This window comes from Sorex fumeus, unplaced genomic scaffold (genome assembly GCF_029834395.1).
Source record: "Sorex fumeus unplaced genomic scaffold, SorFum_2.1 ptg000037l, whole genome shotgun sequence".
Lineage (NCBI taxonomy): Eukaryota > Metazoa > Chordata > Mammalia > Eulipotyphla > Soricidae > Sorex > Sorex fumeus.
The window spans coordinates 38417460-38443482 of record NW_026606094.1 but is presented as its reverse complement, the minus strand read 5'-3'; positions in this window follow the sequence as shown (position 1 = coordinate 38443482).

Sequence of the window (26023 nt, the reverse complement as noted above, 5' to 3'; positions counted from 1 at the left end):
TTTTGGCTATTGTAAATAGTGCTTCACAATGGAGACTTCTTATAGGTTATTGATATAATGGAAAGTTGCCTCTTGATGTTAGATGGCTGTACTTTTTTCAAATGTTGTCATTCCATATTTTTTTTTAACGTAGGAGTACTGCTATTTATTCAGCCACTGATTAGGCTGATTGGATTGGGCATGAACTCTGCCTTACTTTTTTTTTTTTTAAATAATTTTATTTATTGAATCGCCGTGAGAGCAGTTATAAAGCTTTCGGGTTTAAGTCTTGCTCATACAATGAAACAACCATACCTTCACCAGTGCCCATTCTCCACCACCAAATATCCCAGTATACTCCCATCCCACACCCTCCCCCTACCTGTGGGGCAGATGATTTCCATATTACTCTCTCTCTACTTTGATTACATTCAATATTTTGAAACCAGACCCACCATTATTATTTGGGATTTTACCCCAACACTCAGATCTGCTGAAAAGACAACAGTAGACAATTTGTTTTCTATTGCTGGTTATGAATAACATATGATGTTACGTGGCTGCAGTAGTGGCAGTGCGATTTTAAAAGTAAACTAAAGTAATTTTGACACTTAAATCTGGAGGGATTTCTGCCAAAACCTGCTGGGTTCTGAGATTTATTCCTGAGTCTCTGCCATCATAGCCGTTAAGCAGCCTGATCAGGAGCAGGAAAGGCCATTTACGGACGGTGACTCGGGGTGTCGTTGGAATGGGGAGGGAAAGGCTGGCTCCACCCCCATCCCATGAGGCTTCGTGTGTCTCATCACTGAGGTCCCAAACCTGACTGCCCAATGGCCTGTGGAGAATGGTGGCCATGGAGCCGCCTAGGGGGAGCAGTGGAGGGACAAGACCCTTACCCCCCCTGGGGTGGCCCAGTGACAGTAACCTACTGCAGGGTCCGGACATATTTCTGCCATAAGCTGTTGGGTTTCGAGATTTGTTTCTGAGTCTCTGGGATCATGGCCATTAAGCAGCTTGATCAGGAGCCAGAGAGGCCATTCGTGGGTGGTGACTTGGGGTCTCGTTGGGGTGGGGAAGAAGGGGCCAGCTCCACCCTCATCCTTTGAGGTCCTGCATGACTCATCACTGCAGGCCCAAACCTGACTGTCCAGTGACCTCTGGTGGATGGCAGTCACCCGGCCGCCAGGGGGAACAGTCCAAGGCACAAAACCTATTCCCACCTGGAGTGGCCCAGTGCCAGTAACCTAAGGCAGGAATAGGACGCATTTCTGCCAAAAGCAATTGGGTTCTGAGGTTCATTTCTGAGTGTCTGGGATTGTGGCCGTTAAGCAGTTTGATCAGGAACCAGAGAGGCCATGCCTCCAATTATATAGCTGAGCCGGGGGTGGCTTGTGGGTGTGTCTCCCACATACCTAACTTTTGGCCGTTTACTTTCTTGGTAAACTTTGCCCCAAGTTTTTGGGGTCTAGCCAAAGGCACAGCAGCAATTTTGGGGTATCTGAAAGTCTGACTGCACCATCAGGCTGCTGATGCATTCACCTCACAGGTACAGATTGACCTGCTGGCGGCACCATACCCCCTATCATTCCATATATTTTAATAAACTTTTTGATTAATTTTTTAGGATCTAATAATTTTTCAGATTTGAAAGTGATACACTTAGCATGAAAAATTCTAAAACTATAAAGAAGTAGAAGGAAAATATAACTCTCTGGCCAAACAAATGAAGGTAAGCATTGTTAACAATTTGTTATCTCTCTTAGTACTAATTGTACTTGAAAAGGGCTAACTACATCCAAAGGAAAAATGGATACATTCATTATTTTCCTGAATTCCCTTAGCTTAGCTTCAACTATTTATAAAAATATATAGTCAATAGTTATTTTTCACCATCTTAATTTTTACTAATAAAATATGATATTGCATGTCTTTTCCTAAATCCAAGAAACATGCTCCTATGTAGGATAGATTAATTAATTAATTTCACCAGACTGAAGATTCACTATCACATTTTTTTTCATCATTCACATTTAAAGAATATTTAAGAGAAACAAAGATGAAAGATTCCTAGGAATCTTGTCTATTTCAAAACCTGTTTCCTGGTGCTCTTGTGTAGCCACTGTCTTCTTTTTTTTTTCTGCTTTGATTAGATTCATTGTTTCATTAAAAGATTCACCACTATTATTTAGAGTTTACCCCCCTCCCCCAAATCAGACATGCTGAAAAAGCATTGTGAAGTGATTTGCTTTCTACAGCTGGGTTCAAGAATTAAATGTTGGTTTTGGATTTCTGCTATTTTACTTATTGACCCTGGAAGTATTTCTACTGAAAGTCAGATAGTTAAGAAATTGGTTTCTGTGCTCTGGAGTTGTGGCCGTGCTGGAGAGCCGCTCATGGGGGGAAACTGGTGGCCTCGGTAGGACGTGAAGGGCGGACCGAAACACCCCCCTTCCCATGAAGTTTTAGTCGCCCCCACACCCCCGGCTCATACCTGCTGCCCACAAGGCTCCTATGCGGCCGCCATCTTTCTTTCCAGGGAGGAAAGGGCGAATGGGGCAACACCCTTTCCCCTCCGGACAGACATGATGGCCTGGATTAATGCATAGTCCGTTCACTTTTCTGCTCCAAGCTGCCGGGTTCTGCATTAAGTCCTTGTGCTTCTGGGGCCGTGGCTGTGCTGGAGAGCCGCTCACGGGGGGCAACTGGTGACCTCGGTAGTGCATGAAGGACAGACCAGAACGCCCCCCTTCCCATGAGGTTTTAGTCGCCCCCATACCCCCGGCTCATACCTGCTGTCCACAAGGCTCCCGTGTGGCCGCCATCTTTCTTTCCAGAGGGAGGAGGGCGGAAGGGAGCAACACCCTTTCCCCTCCGGGCAGACATGATGGCCTGGATTAATGCATAGTTCGTTCACTTTTCTGCTCCAAGCTGCTGGGTTCTGCATTAAGTCCTTGTGCTTCTGGGGCTGTGGCCACTGTCTTCTTTATAGAATTCTACCATGACTATTGATTAGATTCATTTTCTGGAAAGGTCTATATGTTAGAATGGTTCTTACTGGGGGGACAACTCATAATATGCCAATCTGAAGATATTTCAAGAACATCTTTTCAATCAAGTCAGTAATGTATTACTTGACTAAATCATAAACAACTTTAGTAAATGGTTAGTAATAAGAATTCAAAGTCAAGAGACTGTAGTGATAGTACAATGGGTAGGGCATTTGCCTTGCAAGTGACTGACCTGGGTTCAGTCCCTAGCATCCTTTTATGGTACAACCAAGCACCACAGGAGTAATTCCTAAGTGCAGAGCCAGGAGTGACCCAAAAAGCCAAAAGAAAAATAAAGAATTCAAAGTCAAGATGAGATGGGTACATGAAAGTTTGGTAATTTTAGGTTAAATATACTTAAATTAGTAGGCGATTGACAGTAATAGATACACGAACATCTCACCAGGATGTAGTCTGAATTATGTCACTTAATAGAAGACATGTGTTCAGCAAAATAACAATTATAAACAGAAGTAAATGAGGGGGATTAAAATATGGGAATGTGAAAACTAGTATTTTCTTCAAGGTTTCTTCAATATGGCTCCATGTTGCTTACATAATTACTTTTTCTCATTGCTTAGAAATAAATCTTTTGTTTTCTAAAAAAGAGATGTGGTTTCAAACCTATTTACTTCTATGAATAAAACCCAAGCCTAAATTGTAACCCTAAGGATACAATATTTTGGTGGTAATGGTTCCCCTTAGATTTAAAGAGAAATTGTTGGGCTAGATTTTACTCATATAGCTTTCACAATTTAATTTAAATTTTTAGATAATGGTATTAGTTTAACAGAGAATCTCTCTAAATTTCCTAGACTCCTTTGTTTTGTTTAGGATCATTAAATGTCTATCAGGATTTGTGGTATCAAAATTCAAGGTCTACTTTATAAATGCTAAGGATTAGAAAATTATCACAAGGACACTAATAGGCATACTACAAATGGCCAATCTAATTTCTATTTCTGAACTGAGATGAAAAATGAGAGTGTCGTTCTGCTCTCTAGTACCGAAAGCTCATTAGGATCTGGCCAGCATGTGGGAAAGTGACACAGCTGAGGCTTTCCCAGGCAAAATACATTAACATTACAAATGAAACTGGGTCTGAATTTATCTCAAGGAACATTTTCTCTCAGAGGTATAGTAAGAATTACATTAGCAGTGCAGTTATTAAACTCTGTTGAATAATTCTGTTTTAGAAAAGGAAAGTGACCTTTTGTATCTCTCAGAGGGGTATTAGCCTTACAGATATATTTTAAATAAAATTAATTGGGACAGAAAATCAGCTTTATAAAAACATTTGAGAATATTTTTTATTTAGTTTAAAACATAAAATATTCCAAATAAAACATTTTGTAAGATTAGATTCTGATGTCAGATATTTGTTTCTTTGTGATTCATCTTCCATTACAGGGTGTAGATAGAGAATGGATGGTAGAAATATATGGTGAAAAAAGAAAAAAAGAAATGTATGGTTAAAAACTCTCAATTTTGGTGAGATACACATGGTTAAAGCATTTGCTTTTCACATGTCTAACCCTGGTTCAATCCCCTGTCTCGCATATGGTTCCCTTAGCATTCCAAGGAATGATCCCTGAGCTTCATTGGGTAACTCAACATTACACCCTCATAATTTACACATGCAAATTCTCAATTTTGTATTTCTTAGAAATATGGGCACAGTTTGTAGCCAATATTTTCCAATAAATAGCATAACTATTGTGTTTACTCAATTATGAAAATTACATGTTTTTCTCATTTTGACACACTTGAAATCTGGGTGTTTTCTAAAAAGTAATGTTGAAGGAAATATGTCTGAGTTCCTGCGCTACATAGTGAACAGTAATTTTTTGAGGAATAATATACTCAAACGTGGCATACAGATACTTACACTTAAGTTTGAATTCCTAGTGTTGATTAAAATGATTTTTTTCAAAAGCTAATACTCTAACATTGTAATATCAAGTTGAAAGGAAATATTGTAGACAAGGAATTAAATGCCAAAAATGAAACAAAAAGTAGCAGAATATTGCTATGTGTATTGGATATAATACAGGGATTGAAAGTCAGAAAAAATTGTATGACAGATTCCCTGTCTTAAATTATTTTCAGGTGCCAAACATCTGTCTATAAAATCTTCAGGATGACTTTCAGGAGAAAGTAATTTACTTACTGTAGTAGGTAATTCAATGAAAGTAAAAGTGAAATTATTACTTTAAATTAAAAAAGTCTTAAAGTTGCCCAAAGAATCAAAATCACAAATAGAGATTATGAAAAGTAAAAGTCTTAATTCTGCTTGACCAAAATAAAAAAAATCAGGTGCCAAACATCTGTCTATAAAATCTTCAGGGTGACTTTCAGGAGAAAGTAATTTACTTATAGTAATAGGTAATTCATAGATTACCAGGAGAAGTGGAGGGTGGGTTTTGGGAAACCATTTTGTTGCAAAATGGTAGTCACTAAAATCACAGATGGCTTTACTATTTTTGTGGTCACATCTGACTTTGGTATCAGGCGCTCCTCTTGGCCCATCTTTCTAGGTATGCTTGGGGACTACATAGAGCTAGGCATTATCTGAGGTTCCTGCATGCAAAGCATTCACTATAGCCAATTGAACTATTTCCCCAGGCCTGAGTTTATTCTTTTTAACTCACTTTACACTAATATTCTACTTTAAGTATATTACTAAGTCTAAGCAGGGGTCACACTAAGTCTAAGCAGGGGTCACATGCACATACACATATATTTTAATAGGAAACTTAACAAACTTATTGTATTATTAGGAACAAAATGGAGAAATATGGCTTAAATTATATAATGTGTTAGATGTTGAATGATTGTGCACATATGATCTAATGAGCAGATTTATGGCATCAGGAGAGAAATTTTTTAGTGTCTTGCAGATTTCTCTTACCTAGGACTTCTGTACCTAGTATTTGTTGATAACTTGAACATCAGAAAAACTTTTTTATAAATGGCCTTATTTGTTTAGTTATTTTGTTGTAAATTCATTGATTTGGGGGCTACACCCAGGAGTGCTCAGGAGCTATTCCTGGCTCTGTGTTTAAGAGTCACCCTGAACGTGGGTGGTGCTTGGGTCACCATATGTGGTGCCATGGACTATGAACCTGAATTAATGGAAAGTAAGCTAAGAGCCTAAATCCCTATAATATCTTCCTAATCCTCTGAAAACCTTTATTGGAGTTGCAAGTGTAAAACAAAATAGTAAATATATACTCTGGCATATGTATACAATGAAATACTATGCAGCTGTAAGAAAAGATTGAAATCTTGTAATTCTCTGCATCTTGTATGGAACTTGGAAGGTATTATGAAATAACTTAGAGATGACAAATACTTGATATCTTTCTGTGAAATAAAGAGAAGCAACACAAGGGAATAGACAATATAGAATGATGGCAAATCCTTGGCCCTGGGTTACAAAATTCAGATTACCAGGAGAAGCGGAGGGTGGGTTTTGGGGACAGGGAAGAAAATGTAGACTAGAAATAATGTTAAGGAGAGTGGTGGATTGTCTTGAGCAGTTGGTAGTAGTGAGGTGCCATAACTGTGTACACCAAAAACATAAATGTTAAAAATTCTGTAAACATGTTACCTAAACAATAATAAAAAATAGACTTTAGATGATTAAATGGGTATATCTAAAATTTTGGATTGAATGATGGGTTGAGTCAATTAAGATTATTTTTAGAAGGGTAAATACTAAATTTTGAACCTGAGTATATAAACTAAATGTGTTTAAATTAACTGGTTCCTAAATCTATCCATTTTTCTATGCCCTATAAGCTCCAGTTTTTCTGTTTGTAAAAGTGAAAATAAAAATCATACTTAACAATTTGAGCTAAAAGTTCATAGTGTTGGCACATTGTAACTGCCCAATATTAGTATTTGATACTACTTTCCTAGAAATTCTTGCATAGAACCCAAATTCTGACATGCATATGATAGCTGACCCTGAATAACATTATTACTTTTTTTTTTTATAGTGAGACATCATGAGGTACAGTTGCAGACTTACACATTTTTGTGCTTGGGTTTCAATTATACAACGATCAAATACCCATTCCTCCACCAGTGCCCATTTCTCCCATTTCTCACCCCCAAGGATTCCAGTATCTCTCCCACCCCCCATCCCCCCACCCAACCCTGCCTCTGTGGCAGGGCATTCCCTTTTGTTCTCTCTCTCCTATTGGGTGTTGTGGTTTGCAAAAGAGGCAATCAAAACATTCACTTAACACTTAATCACTTAACTACCATTAGTCCTCGATTTACTCAAGCGGGCGCCAGTAACGTCTCCATTTGTCCCTGTCGCGTGCTAGTGTAGCCCAATGGCATCTGTTCGCCCTGGGAACATGAAGAACCTCAAACGGATCGTTCATGATCTTGACGAAGAAGTCTGACCATCTGGTAGGTGGGCGGCCACTCAGTCTTTTGACATCCCGTGGAATCCAGTCAGTAACAGCTCTAGTCCAGCGGTCGTCTTTAAATCTCATTACGTGACCAGCCCATCTGATTTTAGATACCTTGGCAAATGAGACAGCGTCCCTGATTCTTGATCGTCGACGGATGTCGGAACTCCGGGGATTTTTTCTCTCATTTGAGTGAAACGTGATATTCCAAGCATAGCTCTTTCTATTCTTTGGGAGACCTGAATAGCATTCTCATCCTGTTTGCGTAGGGCCCAGGTCTCTGAGGCATATGTTAATGCAGGAAGAACAGTGGAATCAAAGACATGTGCCCGGAGCCGGAGGTTCTTCGTCCTCTTAGCTATTTTTTCAACGTTCTTGAAGGCGTTCCAAGCCGCTCTCTTTCTCCTGCGCAGCTCGGGTGCCAGGTCATTTGTCATGTTGACTTCTCGACCTAGGTACACATAGCTGTTGCATTCGGAGATGGTTGTTCCATTGAGAGCGAATGGAGCATCAGGAAGGAGGCTGTTTCTCATAAACATTGTCTTGGTAAGATTCAGCTGTAGTCCTACCTTTCCACACTCATGGTCAAAGTCGGCCAGCATTTGTGCCGCTTGGCTGATGTTTGGTGTTATTAAAGCAATGTCATCAGCAAAGCGGAGGTGGTGTAATTGCCGACCATCTATCTTCACTCCCATTCCTTCCCATTCCAGTTGTTGCATGATGTTCTCGAGGGTGGCACTGAAGAGTTTCGGTGAAATGGTATCACCCTGCTGAACCCCTCGCTTGACATCAACGATCACTTCTTTGTAGAATGGTGAGATCTTGGTAGTGAATCCGCAATACAGCTCACAGAGGATCTTGATGTATTGGGCTTGAATGCCCTGATTGGCTAGGGCTTCAATGACCACTTCTGTCTCAACAGAATCAAAGGTCTTCAAACGTTAAACAGAGTGGCATCTTGAACTCCCGAGAAACCTCAATTAGTTTGGTTATTGTGTGGATATGTTCGATGGTGCTGAATCCTTTGCGGAACCTGGCTTGCTCGCATGGTTGTCCTTCACCTAGTGTTCTGCCAATCCTATTTAGGATGACTCGAGTGAACAACTTGTAGATGACAGACAATAGGCAGATCGGGCGATAGTTGCCAATGTCATGGATGTCTCCCTTCTTGAACAGTAGTACGGTCCTGCTGGTTTTCCACTGGGCCGGAACCTTGCATTCAGACAAGTAGCAAGTGAAGAGCCGAGCCAGTGTATTGATGAGTACTGATGGCAGGTTCTTCAGGTGTTCAGGTCTGACCTTGTCTGGGCTGGGTGCTGTTTGTTTCTTTACCGACGAAATGGTGTGTCGGATTTCGGAAGGGAGAACTTTGGGAATGACATATCCATCCTGTGGAATTTGGTATGTCTGCAAGTGGACATGGCTATCGAAGAGATTTGAGTAGAAGTCATGGATAATCTTCTCCATTGCCGTTCTGGAGGATGTGGTGAATCCATCAGGAGGGCAGTCATCTTGGTCTTGTAGTTGGCGAAGGACAGGCGGGCGTAACGAATACTTTTCCCAGCTTCTGCTGCATCTACCAGTACTTCTGCTCTTCTCTCTTTGAGGTCTTCCTTGATCACATCTCTGCACCACTTTGCGAGCTCGGACGTTAGCTTGTGGTTGCATGAGGCATGCGCCAAACCACACTGGTGAATTAGCTCAAGAGTTTTCAAAACATTATTTCTTTTTAAAGCCTCATTTTCCTCATTTTGAAAATTAGAATTAAAATAGTACTGTCTCTGTAGTTTTTGTCAGTAAAATTAAATAAGATAATGAATATTAGGTCCTTTTCAAGGTTTATTGAAGTTAGTGAGCTCTTCATGAAAGTGATTGTTATTATGGCTTCTAGAAAAATTCTAGTATAATATTGAAATTAGAATGATACTCTCTGGAATTATAGAAATTATGTTTCTATTCTTCTATGAATTGAATATATACTATTGTTTTCATTTAAATGTATACTTTTATAAAGAATAATGTAAATCAAGAATGTAAGATCAAATTACATGAAAATGATGGAATAAATGGGAAGTGTTTATCCGAGAGAAAAGATATCTGAAGGGTCATTATTATAGGAGGAATTAGATTTGTAACATGGTGTCAAAAATTAAAGGTATGATAATTAGGAGACATTTTTCTCCCTTCCCTGAAGAAGTCTTACTTCATGTAAGAGCCATTCACATGTAGCTGGCTGCATGGAAAGATACTGACTTCTCAGTCAGTGAGGTTTTTTTAAAGAGTCTGAAGTCATTTGCAGGAGACTTGCAGAGAGGATTCAGGGATTTGAGATGGGATTTGGTTCAGTGATCTTTAAAGGCCAATCCTTTTCTAAGGTTCTGTGGTCTGCAGTTGTTGACTACCTTACAGTGCTTAACATTTTAAACCCCTTAAAAAAAAACACATATTCCATTGCCTTGTCTTTTATTTCAAATTGTTCAGCTGAAGCATCTCACATGCTTCACGTTAAGAATTGAATATCTCTGACCTTTAAGGACTAAATTTTATTTCCTTTGAGCTCTTATCTGCTCTATCTGGATAATGGACTTGCAGAATTTGAGTATGCCAATCATCCTTGCAATTCTTTTAAAATAAGGGCACAGATAAAATTGTTAAAGAATTGTAGAGTTACAAGATTTATAATGGCTTTGCTTTAGGAGTCAGCAATGTTCCTGTCCCAGATAAAATTAATAGACGTTCGAACACCGGGTACATCTGTGATTCACATACAAGCTTATTATCATAGGATGTCTTTTGAACAAGATTTCTTAAAAACTTTTCACCACCTTTTATTTATTAAAAAATTAACTTTATTTAAAGAGTGTGATTTACATAGTTATTCACAATGCAGTAGCACTGTAGCATCGTCCTCCCGTTGTTCATCTATTTGCTCGAGCAGGCACCAGTAACATCTCCATTGTGAGATTTGTTGTTACTGTTTTTGGCATATCGAATACACCTTGGGGAGCTTGCCAGGCTTTGCTGTGTGGGCGGGATACACTCAGTAGCTTGCCAGGCTCTTCGAGAGAGGGATGGAGTAATCAAACCTGGGTTGGCCGCATGCTAGGCAAATGCCCTACCCGCTGTGCTACCGCTCCACTCACACAATGCAGTAGTTTCAGATATTCAAACTTTCAATGACCAGTCCTATCACCAATGTGCCCTTCCCTCCACAATATCCCTCATTTCCTACCCATCCCCAAAACCTGCTCCCGTAGTAGGCACTAATTGGTCTGAGCATTTACTGAGCTGTTAGGTTTGAGTTGGACCTTCTGTATTTTTGTTTTCACTTATTGAGCTTAGTGGCCTTCTACTCAATTTTCCATCTCATTTTCTTGTTTCTCCTCAACCATCAGATCTGTGAAGTTTTGGAGGTGTTTAGCAGTTGCATGTGTGTCTGGATGCTTCAGAGGCTTTGGAGCTGGTATGATCAATTGCAGGTCTATTTCTGAGATCTCCCCGCTCTGTGAAGTAGAATTTTGCACGAAGGAGACGGTGGTCCGATCCCGTTCGAAATTTTGGGACAACAGCGACATCAGTCAGGCAAAACCATCGATTGAATATGATGTGGTCTATTTCGTTGTGGAATCGTCCACCGGGAGACTCCCATGTCCATCGTTTAGATTCTGCCTTCTGGAACTGTGAGTTACCATGAATGGTCTTGGTCGACATGATGAACTCAGACAGTCTCTCACCCTGTTCGTTCCATTCTAGGCCATGGGTCCCAATGTGAAGTTCTTCAGCTGATCTTCTCGGTCCTATCTTGGCATTAAAATCACCCACAATGATCTTGTAGAAGGTGTGGTCTTCTTTATAGAACTTCTCTAGCTCCATGTAGAACTTCTCCATTTCTCTTTCATCATAATGAGATGTTGGTGAGTAGACAACGAAGATAGAAACTGCAGGCAGTGAGCCACATCTATTCAAATGTAAACGTCCGATTCGGGTTGTTAAGCATTCGAATGAATCAATGCTCTTGGCCAAGTTTGTGTTGACAAGGACACCGACGCCTCCAACACCTCTTTTATCGCATGTTCCGAGGAACAATTCTTCTCCGGTGTCGAAAACGGCATGGTGAGATTCGTGCCTTCTTGTCTCGGTCAGACCAATGATGTCGTACTTGATCATTCGCGCTTGTACCATCAGGTCCTCGATGGATGCATCTGATGCTAGCGTACGTGCATTGAAAGTACAGACGATCATTTTTGTCTTCCTTCGTTGTGGCAGCCTAGGTCGGCCTTGAGATTTTGTCGGCCTCTCCTTTCTCATCCTTCTCAGTGCTGCCATGTCGGTGAAGCCTTCAGGGTCAGGTGAATGAGACCAGTTGTAGTTACTGGTTTTGGCATATCGAATACACAGCGGATAGCTTGCCAGGCTCTTCCGTGCGGGCGGAATACTCTCGGTAGCTTGCCAGTCTTTCCGAGAGGTATAGAGGCTTTTGGGGTGACCTCTAATCACCCTTGTAGGTGTTACCATATTTGAACCCTATCAAATATGGTACGACAATTCCAGAAGATGGGTATTTAGTGTCTTATGATGTGTCCGGAAAGATGGGTCCGGAAAGCGTCCTGGAGTGTGGCGACGGCTGGGTAGTGGAAGTAGTGTCGAGAGTGGAAATCTGCCAGTGGGGTATTTATCTGGGTAGGGTGGGTCTCCTGTGCACAATTCGATCCCTGGGTGGTTGATGGAAGCAGACAGGGCAGGGTAGGGTGGGGCTCCTGATTAGAATCCCTTTGTCACCTGTGGTGGTGGGAGCAAGCAGAGAAGCTCTGTCCCTGGGTCCGCCGAGCCTGGAGTCCAAGGTCTCAGAGAGTTCCACTTATCTTGTTCTGTGGGTCTTCAGTTGTGCGTGGGTCTCGGCCGGAGCTGCCGCGCGGGTCCGGAAAGCGTCCTGGAGTGTGGCGACGGCTGGGTAGTGGAAGTAGTGTAGGGCTGCAAAGTTCAAAAAGAGAACTCCCAGAATGACCACCAACTGGGAACTCTTTGGTACTATTGCGGCAACATGGGAAGATGCCATTGTTGACAACATTGACGAGGAATACGATCGACTGGTTCAGCACCTCCTTGAATGTGCGAGGAATGCCAAGAGAGAGATAGCCACAAAAAGTTGCCTATCTTCGAAAACTCTTGAGCTAATTCGCTAGCGTGGTTTGGCGCATGCCTCAGGCAACCGCAAGCTAACGTCCGAGCTCGCAAAGCAGTGCAGAGATGCGATCAAGGAAGACCTCAAAGAGAGAAGAGCAGAAGTACTGGTAGATGCGGCAGAAGCCGGGAAAAGTATTCGTAGCGCCCGCCTGTCCTTCGCCAACTATAAGACCAAGATGACTGCCCTCCGACGTCCTGATGGATCCATCACATCCTCCAGAACGGCAATGGAGAAGATTATCCATGACTTCTACTCAAATCTCTTCGATAGCCATGTCCACTTGCCGACATACCAAATTCCACAGGATGGGTACGTCGTTCCTAACGTTCTCCCTTCTGAAATTCGACACGCCATTTCGTTGGTAAAGAAGCAAACAGCACCTGGCCCAGACAAGGTCAGACCTGAACACCTGAAGAACCTGCCGTCAGTACTCATCAATACACTGGCTCGGCTCTTCACTCGCTACCTGTCTGAATGCAAGGTTCCGTCCCAATGGAAAACCAGCAGGACCGTACTACTGTTCAAGAAGGGAGACATCCATGACATTGGCAACTATCGCCCCATCTGCCTATTGTCTGTCATCTACAAGCTGTTCACTCGAGTCATCCTGAATAGGATTGGCAGAACACTAGATGAAGGACAACCATGCGAGCAAGCAGGGTTCCGCAAAGGATTCAGCACCATCGACCATATCCACACGGTAACCAAGCTCATTGAGGTTTCTCGGGAGTTCAAGATGCCGCTCTGCTTAACGTTCATTGATTTAAAGAAGGCCTTTGATTCTGTTGAGACGGAAGCGGTCATTGAAGCCCTAGCCAATCAGGGCATTCAAGCCCAATACATCAGGATCCTCCGTGAGCTGTATTGCGGATTCACTACCAGGATCTCACCATTCTACAAAGAAGTGATCGTTGATGTCAAGAGAGGGGTGCGGCAGGGTGATACCATTTCACCAAAACTCTTCAGTGCCACCCTCGAGAACATCATGCGACGACTGGAATGGGAAGGAATGGGAGTGAAGATAGATGGTCGGCAACTACACCACCTCTGCTTTGCTGATGACATTGTTTTAATAACACCAAACATCAGCCAAGCGGCACAAATGCTGGCCGACTTTGACCGTGAGTGTGGAAAGGTAGGACTACAGCTGAATCTTACGAAGACAATGTTTATGAGAAACAGCCTTGTTCCTGACGCCCCGTTCGCCCTCAATGGAACGACCATCTCCGAATGCAACAGCTATGTGTACCTAGGTCGAGAGGTCAACATGAGAAATGCCCTGGCACCCGAGCTGCGCAGGAGGAAGAGAGCGGCTTGGAACGCCTTCAAGAACGTCGAAGAAATAGCTAAGAGGACGAAGAACCTCCGGCTCCGGGCACATCTCTTTGATTCCACTGTTCTTCCTGCATTAACATATGCCTCAGAGACCTGGGCCCTACGCAAACAAGATGAGAACGCCATTCAGGTCTCCCAAAGAAGAATAGAAAGAGCTATGCTTGGAATATCACGTTTCACTCAAATGAGAGAACGAATCCGGAGTTCTGACATCCGTCGACGATCAAGGATCAGGGACGCTGTCTCATATGCCAAGGTGTCGAAAATCAGATGGGCTGGTCACGTAATGAGATTTAAAGACGACCGTTGGACTAGAGCTGTTACTGACTGGATTCCACGGGATGTCAAGAGACCGCGTGGCCGCCCACCTACCAGATGGTCAGACTTCTTTGTCAAGATCATGAATGATCGGTTTGAGGCCCTCCATGTTCCCGGAGCGAAGAGATGCCATTGGGCTACACTAGCACGCGACAGGGACAAATGGAGACGTTACTGGTGCCCGCTCGAGCAAATCGACGACTAACGGGAAGTTAAGTGATTAAGTGATTAAGTGATTTCTGAGATCTGTCCTGAAGTGGGGCCAATTCTCTGTCAGTGATGGGAGCCGGTTGTGAATGGATGGGTCAGTGGAACTTTGACAGGGCAGGGACTTGGCCTGCCTCCATCTCACCTAGGTTCTAGAGATCTTGGTCAGATGGCAGGCAGACGTTTTTGGGATAACTCAGCTGTCTGCATGTCTCCTGAACAAGATATCTTATAGAAAAAAAATTATATGTACATTTACTATCTCATTTAACATAGTATTTTGCTTCCAAGAGTTTGTATTTATTTTTAGTTCATGCTTCTTGGCTTTAGAGTTATGTGTTAGAAAAAAGAAACTCAAGGATAAAGGATGGGGATGTGGTTAAAATAGTTGTTTAAAATATGCCTTGCATGTGTGAAGCCTTTGGTCTGTTCTCACATTTCCCCCACTACTACTGTCATGGCTCCCTCTCCTTAGCACTGCTGGGTATGACCCCCATCAGTTAGCAATAATAACTACAATAATATCAAGGTAAAGTATGAAAAGTCTTCTGTTTTTATATTAATTATTAAATAAGTCATAGTAATGCTGAAGAATAATGAAAAAGAAAACTCCTTCAGTTGTACAATCCTTGTACACTCCAGTGGATACAAAATACACAATAGGTGGATTTTACCTGGAATAAGGCAACATAATATCAGATTTAAACTAACAGATGGTAGTTAAAGACTTGGCCATAGATGTAGTTGCAAGGAATAGAAGTGGAGGTTTGCTAATATGGAAAACATGTTCATTATGTGAGTGAACCTCTTGAAATGGGCCGAGCATGTGAAAATGTATTTTTTAATCTTAGGGGTTTCTTGGTTGACTCATTGTTTACAGTACTATGTAATGTCAAGGGGTTAGCCTCACATATCTATACGCTTCTAACCACTTCCAACACCAAAGTTCCAGTACCATCCCACTTACTAAAAGACCCCTATGCTCATTCTCTCACATATCCTTTTTCCTTCTGGAAATATCATAATTTTCTCTGAGTCTAGAGTTGGTTTTATTGTTTATTGCTAGTTCATTTGTTTTAGTGATTTTTATTTTGTGGAGGAGTACATTTTACATTCTGGCTTATTTCACTTAGTATAGTCGACTTAAATCCCATCCATATTATACTAAAATTATACTTTTATTTCTTTTAATGTCCACTACCTCCACTACCCAGCCGCCGCCATGCACCAGGCTGTTTTCCAGACTGTGTGGCAGCAAAGCGCCATACGACACATCATAAGACACTTAATACCCATCTTCCAGGATTACAGCACCATATTTGATGGGGTTCAAATATGGTTTGAACCATGGGAACACCTGCAAGGGTAATTAGAGGCCACACTAAAAGCCTCTATTACTCTAGGAGAGACTGGCAAGTTACTGAGAATATCCCGCCCACCAGCAGAGCCTGGCAAGCTATCCATGGAATATTTGATATGCCAAAAACAGTAAATACAATGGGTCTCATTCCCCTGACCCTGAAAGAGACACCAATATGGCAGCATTAAGGATGTGGAAGGAGAGGCTGATAAAATCTTAAGGCCGAACTAGACTGCCAAAACAAAGAAGGACAAAAATGACTGTCTGTACTTTCAATGCACGTACACTGGCATCAGATGCATGCATCGAGGACCTGATGGTGCAAGTGCGAAAGATCAAGTATAACATCATTGGTCTGATCCAGATGAGAAGGCATCAACCACATCACGCCATTTTCGACACTAGAGAAGAATTCTTCCTTGGAACATGCGACAAAAGAGGCATCAAGTGGTGTCGGTGTCATTGTCAAGACGAACTTGGCCATGAGCATTGATTCATTCAAATTCCTAACAACCCGAATAGGACCATTACACTTGAATAGATGTGACTCACTGCCAGCAGTTTCAATCTTCATCATCTATGCACCAATATCCAATTATGATGAAGAAGAAATTGAGAAGTTCTACATGGAGCTAGAGAAGTTCTATAAAGAAGACTATACCTTCTACAAGATCATTGTCGGTGATTTTAATGCCAAGATAGGACTGAGAAGATCAGCCGAAGAGCTCCACATCGGGAATCATGGCCTAGAATGGAACGAACAGGGTGAGAGACTATCTGAGTTCATCATGTCGACCAAAACCATCCATGGTAACCCACAGTTCCAGAAGGCCGAATCTAAACGTTGGACATTGGAGTTTCTTGGTGGGTGGTTCCACAATGAAATAGACCACATCATATTCAATGGACGGTTTTGCCTGACCGATGTTGCTCTTGTCCCAAAATTCTAAACGGGATTGGACCACCATCTCCTTCATGCAAAATTCTACTTCACAGTGGGGGGAGAAAAGGCTGCAAAGTTTAAGAAGAAAAGTCTCAGAATGACCACCAACTGGGAGCTCTTTGGCGCTATTGCGGCAACATGGGAAGATGCTATCATTGACACTGATGAGCAATATGATCGATTGGCTCAGCACCTTCATGATTGTGTGAGGAATGCCGAGTGAGAGATAGCCACAAAAAGACACATGTCTTTGAAAACTCTCGAACTCATTCGCCAATGTGGCTTGGTGCAAGCCTCAGGCAACCACAAGCGAACATCCGAGTTTGCAAAACATTGCAGAGAAGCGATAATGGAAGACCTAAAAGAGAAAAGAGCAGCAGTGCTGGCTGATGAGGCAGAAGCCGGGAAAAGCATTCACAATGCCTGCCTGTCCTTCACCAACTACAAGACCAAGATGACTGCCCTCCGATATCTTGATGGGCAAAGGAGAAGATTATCCATGACTTCTACTCGAATCTCTTCAATAGCCACGTCCAGCTGCCCACATAACAAATGCTGCAGGATGGATAGTTCATTCCCAGTGTTCTCCCTCCTGAAATCTGACATGCCATTTCTTCGGTAAAGAAGCGAACAGCACCCAGCCCAGACAAGATCAGACCTGAAAACCTGAAGAACCTGCCGTCAGTACCCATCAGTACACTGGCTCAGCTCTTCACATGCTACCTGTCTGAATACAAGGTCCTGTCCCAATGGAAAATCAGCAGGACTGTTCTACTATACAAGAAGGGAAACATCCACGACATTGGCACTATGGCCTGATCTGCCAGTTGTCTGTCGTCTTCAAGCTGTTCACTCGAGTCATCCTGAATAAAATTAGCAAAATACTAGATGGACAACCATACAAGCAAGCTGGGTTCTGAAAAGGATTCAGCATGATCAAACATATCCCCATGGTAACCAAGCTCATAGAGGTTTCTCGGAAGTTCAAGATACCATTCAGATGACTGAAGCGGTCATTGAAGCCCTAGCCAAACAGGGTGTTCAAACTCAGTACATCAGGATCCTTCATGAGTTGTATTATGGATTCACTACCAGGATCTAACCATTCTTCAAGAAAGTGAACATCCATGTCAAGAGAGGGGTTTGGCAGGGTGATACCATTTCACCAAAAACTCTTCAGTGCCACCCTCGAGAATGTCATACGATGACTGGAATGGAAGGAATGGAAGTGAAGATAGACAGTCAGAAACTACACCACCTCCACTTTGCTGATGAATGGTTCTAATAACACCAAACACTAGCCAAGCAGCACAAATGCCGGCCGACTTTGACCATGAGTGTGGAAAAGTCGGACTACAACTGAATCTCATGAAGACAATGTTTGTGAGAAACAGTCTCGTTCCTGACTTTCCATTCACTTTCAATGGAATGAACATCTCCGGATGCAACAGTTATGTGTACCTAGGTTGAAAAGTCAACATGATGAATAACCTGGCACCTGAGTTGCGCAGGAGGAAGAGAGCAGCTTTGGAATGCCTTCAAGAGCCTCGAAGAAATAGCTAAGAGGATGAAGAACATCCGGCTCCAGGTACATCTCTTCATTTCTACTGTTCTTCCTGCATTAATATATGCCTCAGAGACCTGGGCCCTACAAAAACAGGATGAGAACACTATTTGGGTCTCCCAAAGAGGAATCGAAGAGCTATACTTGGAGTATCACTCTTCATTCAAGTGAGAGAAAGAATCCTGAGTTCCAACCTCTGTCGATGATCGAGAATCAGGGACGCTGTCTAGTTTGCCAAGCATCAAAAATCAGGTGGGTTGGACACATAATGAGATTTGGAGATGACCGCTGGACTAGAGCCTTTACCGGACTGGATTCCATGGATATCAAAATATCTTGTGCTGCCCACCTACAAGATGGTCAGACTTTCAAGACCCTGAACAATTGGTTTGAAGCTCTTCGTGTTCCTGGAGCAAACAGATGCCATTGGGCTACACTAGCATGTGACAGGGAGGAATGGAGATGTTACTGGCTCCCGCTTGAGCAAATCGATAAGTAAGGGATGTCAAGTGATCAAGTGATCAAGAATGTCAGAGTAGTATTCCTTGAGTATATATTTCACAGATTCATTACCCATTCATCGGTTGGTGGGCATTATTGTTGATATCATATTTTGACTATTGTGAACAATCCTGCTTTGAACCTAAAGGCGCAAATATCCTTTCAAATTGGAGTTTTCAGATCTTTCAGATGTGAACTTTCACCAAATCACTTGGGCTAGAGAGATAGTAAGGGGGTTATGATTTTGTCTTGCATGCAGCCAAGTCTGGTTTATTCCCTGGCCCTGCATATGATCCTCTGAATGTGCCAGGAATGATGCTCTGAGCACAGAGCCAGGAGTAAACCCTGAGCACAGATGGCCTCCAAAACAGTAACCACAAAACCCAATGTTCATAACCAGTTGACGATGACACTGTTGATGTTAGTCAGCTTCTTTCCCCGTGGCCTTCCAGTGAATTCATAAAAAATGGTCGATTGTAGTAAAGATGAAGATTGTACATGCCTGATTAAAAGTTGATTGCCTCTCTTCAAGACTGATCTGGCTTCCCTCTCTTGACTGAATGTTCAACCTGCTAGAAATAGAGATCAGTAGTGAGCCCTTCATATTATATGCCAGAACATGGGGACCATACAACCTCCAGTTTGATTATACTTGGTTTTCTCCATTATGGTGTGAATAGTATTTTGTTACTGGAATGAAACACTTTATTTGGATATCATTTGCCTCTCTGGGCCATCATATTGCTTCTTTTGTGTTTATTATTGAATTAATGTATCATGTTTTCTTGTGCAATATTTATTTTTAATCAGGAAATTGATCTTATGGCAAAATATTTAATGCCAGTGCTCTTGATGTTTACTGATATTTCTAAACATCTTTGCCCATAAACACTTGGTTTATGACATAAAAGAATGATCTAAGGAATTTATTTACTATGACAGTTGAGAAATGATACTTTTGCAATGGGGTGGTGGTCTTCAGAATAAAAACTTCTTTGAAATAGTGATCTGATGCCTTTCCTCTCCCCCCCACCCAAAGCTGGAACACACTAGTATAGAAACAAATGAGTGGTGAGATAGTAATCACTGTTATTACACTGAAATGGTCAGCACAAAACTTTTTCTTTCCAAGTCTATTAATTCAGACACTTTGAGTTTGATGATACGATATTCAGTGGAGAAAAATGCCAGCAAGGGATACAATTGAACTGGAAGTTGAGATAGTTAGACTTTTTTTTTTGGCTTTTTTCCAGCTGTTCAAGGGGGGTGGGGGGAAGCTACTGTGATGTTTACTCCAGTTTTTTATTATGGAATTCAGGAATACCCTTTGGAATACCTCTCATTATTTTAATATCCAGTGATGAGAGTTAATGGTACAGACTACCAAAGCTCATGTCTGTCAGGCATTATGCTTTGGATTATTTCCACTAAAGATTCATCATCAGCTGAAATGCTGCCTGAGTACAAAGGGTACTCAGAGGGGAAGTTATCAATGTCAAAACTAATTTGAGAAACTTTTGCAAAAATGCTAAAAAAATTATTTCCCTGTTCATATTTTCTTTTTTATTCTCCTAAAGATAAAATAGGAGAATCTACAGCTGAATCTTACGAAGACAATGTTTATGAGAAACAGCCTCGTTCCTGATGCTCCATTCGCTCTCAACAGAACAACCATCTCCGAATGCAACAGTTATGTGTACCTAGGTCGAGAAGTCAACATGACAAATGACCTGGCACCCGAGCTGCGCAGGAGGAAGAGAGCGGCTTGGAATGCCTTCAAGAGCGTGGAAGAAATAACTAAGAGGATGAATAACCTCTGGCTCCAGGCACATCTCTTTGATTCCACTGTTCTTCCTGCATTAACATACACCTCAGAGACCTGGGCCCTACGCAAACAGGATGAGAACGCTATTCGGGTCTCCCAAAGAGGAATTGAAAGAGCTATGCTTGGAATATCACATTTCACTCAAATGGGAGAAAGAATCCAGAGTTCCAACCTCTGCCAATGATCAAGAATCAGGGACGCTGTCTCGTTTGCCAAGGCATCAAAAAATCAGATGGGCTGGTCACATAATGAATTTTATTTATTTATTTATTTTTATTTTTTTTATTATTATTAGTGAAACACCATGAGGTACAGTTGTAGATTTACAATTTTTTTGTGCTTGGGTTTTGATTATACAATGATCAAATACCCATCCCTCCACCAGTGCCCATTTTCCACCACCATGGATAGTATCCCTCCCACCCCCATCTCTCCCATCCCACCCTGCCTCTGTGGCAGGGAAATCCCTTGTGTTCTCTCTCTCCTTTTGGGTGTTGTGGTCTGCAAAAGAGGCTTTGAGTAACAAACATGTTCAATCCATAGTCTACTTTCAACATGCATCTCCCCTCCTGGGAGGATCCTCCAAACATCCTTTATTTGGTGCTCCCTTCTCTATCTGAGCTGCCCTTTCCCCTAGAATGCCCGGCTGGCCTCTAAGCTATGGAGTAATCCTCCTGGTGCTGATCTAGCTATTCTTGGGTATTAATCTCATATTTTGTTACTTTATATTCCCCAGATGAATGTGATCTTTCTATGTCTATCCCTCTCTTTCTGACTCATTTCGCTTAGCATGATACTTTCCATGTTGTACCACTTGTATATAAATTTCATGACTTCATCTTTTCTAACAGCTACATAGTGCTCCATTGTGTAGATGTACCAAAGTTTCTTTAACCAGTCATCTGTTCTTGGGCATTCAGGTTTCTTCCTGTTTCTGGCTATTGTAAAGAGTGCTGCAAATGAACAAACAAGTGCAGATGTCACTTCGACTATACATTTTTGCCTCTCTGGGATATATTCCCAGGAGTGGTATTGCTGGGTCAAATGGGAGCTCAATTTCTAATTTTTTGAGCATCGTCCATACTGTTTTCCAGAAGGGCTGAACCAGTCGACATTCTCACCAACAGTGAAGGAGTGTCCCTTTCTCGCCACATCCGCGCCAGCATCGGTTGCTTTTGTTCTAATGAGTTTTGGAGACGACCGCTGGACTAGAGTCATTACTGACTGGATTCCACGGGATGTCAAAAGACTGTGTGGCCGCCCACCTACCAGATGGTCAGTCTTCTTCATCAAGATCATGAACGATTGGTTTGAGGCTCTTTGTGTTCCTAGAACGAACAAATGCCATTGGGCTACACTAGCACGCAACAGGGACAAATGGAGACATTACTGGCGCCCGTTCGAGCAAATCGACGATTAACGGGAAGTCAAGTGATCAAGTGATAGATAAAATAATATTAATGCTTTTCCTTATTTCTCATTTTTCCCTCAAAATTAACAAATGTGTGTTGCTACAAAATGAATATAGTGGCAATATTAGTGGCTGATGATTATTATTCATTAGGTTGTACTAAAATTTTTGTTTAAAAATTCTTTTGTTTTATATTAGCTTAGTAAAATTGACTTGTGTACTTTTCTATACATTTTAGTGCATTTATAGATTGGTGTAATCACCAATACATAATGAATACATAAATATTTTTATTACTTCTAAAAATTTCCCTTGGGTTATATTTTTATAATTACATTTCTCTGCCATTCCCCAAAGCCCTGGAAACCAATTAGTTGGTTTCTATCACAGTAGTTTCTTTTTTAAGGGATCACACATTATGTACCCATTTGGGTCTGACTTCTTTTCCTTAATATGTTGCTTATGAGATTCATCTTCATTTACAGTGTGTGTCAGTAGTTCATTAGTTTTTATTGCATATCCCCTAGCCTTTTTTTGTTGGGGGGGTGTCATACCCAGTGATACTCAGGGATTACTCCTGGCTCTGCACTCAGGAATTATTCCTGGCAGTGCTTGGGGGACCATATAGGATGCTGGGGATTGAATCTGGGTCAACCACATGTAAGACAAATGCCTTACCCAATGTACTATCGCTCTGCCTCCCTCACTCCAAGCTTTTAATATATGGTGAATTGGTGGTATTATATGAGATAACTTTATAGGTTCTTCTAATATTTTAAACTTACCTTAATTTTGAAAGTTATCTGATAGACTTTGTAAAATCAAGATGAAACTGACACTAAGCTAGAAATGAGCATCATCCATAGATGAAAGTTTTAATACAATAATAAAATCATTTATATTTATACATGTGTATTATACATACATACATATATGTATATATGATTATTATTCATTGTACTTTACTAAAAGTTTTGTTTAAAAATTCTTTTGTTTATATATACATATTGTGTGTATATACATATATACATACATGCAAATATACATATGTACATATATATATATGTATACCCAGAGAGAAAGAGGGAGTAGTGAGAGTTGGATAGCTGTAGAAATTGCACTTTGATTCTCTTAAACACAATGTATCCCACTTTTAGTGTCTCCTTGAATCAAATGCCTTTAGCTAAGGCATTTCCAAGACTTTAGTGTAGCAAGATTTTACATTAAAAATAAGATTTTTGACAAGGAAGTATATTCATAATGTCTTTGGAGGAGTAAGTGAGCAAGATGAGATGGCAGCTGTGAGTGGTAGATGAAATTTTTTGGCTGACATGTTAACAGGAATATTTGGCTCTCCTCTAGTAGACTCAGACATTTGAAAATTTAGTTCTCACATCACCTGTGCTGTGTGGCTGTGAAGTCTACAGGGTAGTAGACCCCCTGTAATTGCTATTGATATTGATATCTCTTCCTCCGAGTTCCTTTTGTATTCAGGCAGCATTTCAGCTAATCATGAATCTTTGTTGTAAGTGATCCAAAACATAATAGTCAGGCACTGAGGGGCAGGAGGATATTATTCTTAGCTGTGTTTCACCTGGTCACCTATATTTAAGCTTTGTTTATTACTTTCCAAAAAAGTCTGTAAAGGTACTTAATAATCTGTAATAAATTCCTTCCTATGTAGACTTGATAAAGTTTCTTCTCTTATCTGCAATTAGATCTTTATTTCTAAAATTGAGAATTTGGGGATTCCAAACAAATTAATCTTTAGATTAGTCTTAAAAACAACTCAATTGCTGTGTATCTGAAAATTTTCATATTAAAAAAATTTTCATATTAAATAAAAATTGCTATTATTGTCATCATATAATGCATTTATTCATGCAATACATAATTAACTATATAACATATCTGAAAACATGGCAATTAAAAGCAAACCCCAAATATGTTTGTATATAAAATATCTGTATATATCACTTCTATATAATGGAACTTTCGTTTTATAGAGAAGAAAGAGACAATAAAATATGCAACCAGCAAGATGATGGTAGTAGAAAGAAAAGTAAAGCAGGAGGGGAATATTGGCAGGATTCTTTAGGAATGGTGGCTAGCAAAATAACTGGGAAAATGGTATTTGAGTTAAAACCTAAAGGACAAACATTCTGGACTGAGGGAACAATCAATACAACAGCCTGGAGGTAGAAGAATGTAGTCGGTTGAAAGAACAGTAAGGAACCCAATGTAGCTGGCATGCAGGAAGTGAGGCATCAAAGGAGATTATAAAGTCAAGTGGGAAAAAAGGTATTTGATGCAAACATACGATGGAGAGGCGATCTCAAAAATATTTGTGAATATGTAAATATGTTGATTATCAATAAAATAAAGAAATAAAAATAGGAACATTTTCAGGAATGTTCTGATTTCTTAAGACAGTGCCCAAGAGTGTTTGCTACCCTGGTCAGAGGGTACTGGACTGACCCAGTTGGGAAGTAGCACCTTTGTCACAGCGGGCAGGGCAGGGGAGGCCTGCTTTCTGTTTGTTCACTGAGAGGATGGTTTCTAGGCCAGTGAGAAGTATTTTTTTTTTATCTGAAATAGAGATGGAAGGCAAAAGTTTGGGAACCCCTGTCCTAAAACAGTGGTGGAACCTTCTGATCTTCAGGGAATGGTTGGGGTGTGTGTGTCTTTGAATTCCAATGGAGAAATTCTGGTGTAAAAATGGGAAGGGAACATTTGAAAGAACTATTAATATCCGCTCTCCCACCCTAGGCCCAAGTATCTCAATCAGCATGGAAATGCCATGGGTGCATCATCACATTATCTGTATTAATTGCACGTGAAACCTACAATGTCAGGTATTTTAAGTTCTAATGTACAGCTCAAGAAACTCAAAGGAGATATTCTCAAGATCATATAACCAGCAGGTAGTGGAAACTGAAGTTACATACAGTGCAAGTTTGTCAGACTTCACATTCTTTTAGAGTATTTCCATGAAGTCTCACAGCAGTTTAACTATATTTACAAGTGAAATATTTTTTCCTCCTTAACTAAAAAATATTTTGTTTTGATCTTTGAAAGAGAGAGCAAGAGAGATATATCCCGCTGAGAAAAGACTTGTGTCAACTTTGAGTCAGTAAATCAAGACATCCTAATTTAGCCTTTTCTCATATGACCCATTTTCCATGTTTTAAAACATATTTTTGTTCCATTTAGAAACCTCCCTGTGTAGTCTCCCCAATTCCTCATTTATACTTTCTTGCAAGTTACTTAATATATAGTGACCCCTTTGATGCAGAGTAGTCGACTAATAGCTGAAGATTGTCCTTTTAATATGTCTTAGTTCCTTTGTTTTCAAAAATAGACTTATATTTCTTTGTAAACAATTTGGAATTGTTTCTGGTGGTATCAGAAATTCATATCATATTTTACAGAATGCATCTTTGATATATATACATGATTGTGCAGGTCTGGGTATGTGGCTCAGAGGTAGAAAGCCTGCTTTGCAGACGTGAGGACACATTTTTTTTTTTCTGTTTTCACTTTGTCTGCCATACCCAGTGATGCTCAGGGCTCAGAGTCATCCCTGGCAGGGCGCAAGGGACCATATTGGGTATGAGGAACTGAATCCTGGTCAGCCCTTTCAAGGCAGGCATCTTATATACTGTAGTATTTCTCTGCCTCCCCCTGTCCCTCCCCCCAACCCCGCTGTGGACATAAATTCTATTCCCATTCCCTAAATTACCACATATCTCTGAATCTGGTCCTGGGACATAGTTTTGGTGATCCCCATCCATAAGCATGTGATTTTTGTTGTATAAATGAGGGAGTGTGAGCTCTGAGGCCAAGGTGGGAATCCTTGTGAATGCTGAAATTCGAGTATTCAATTCCTTGATATGGCACAATGACAACAGTGGAAAGAAA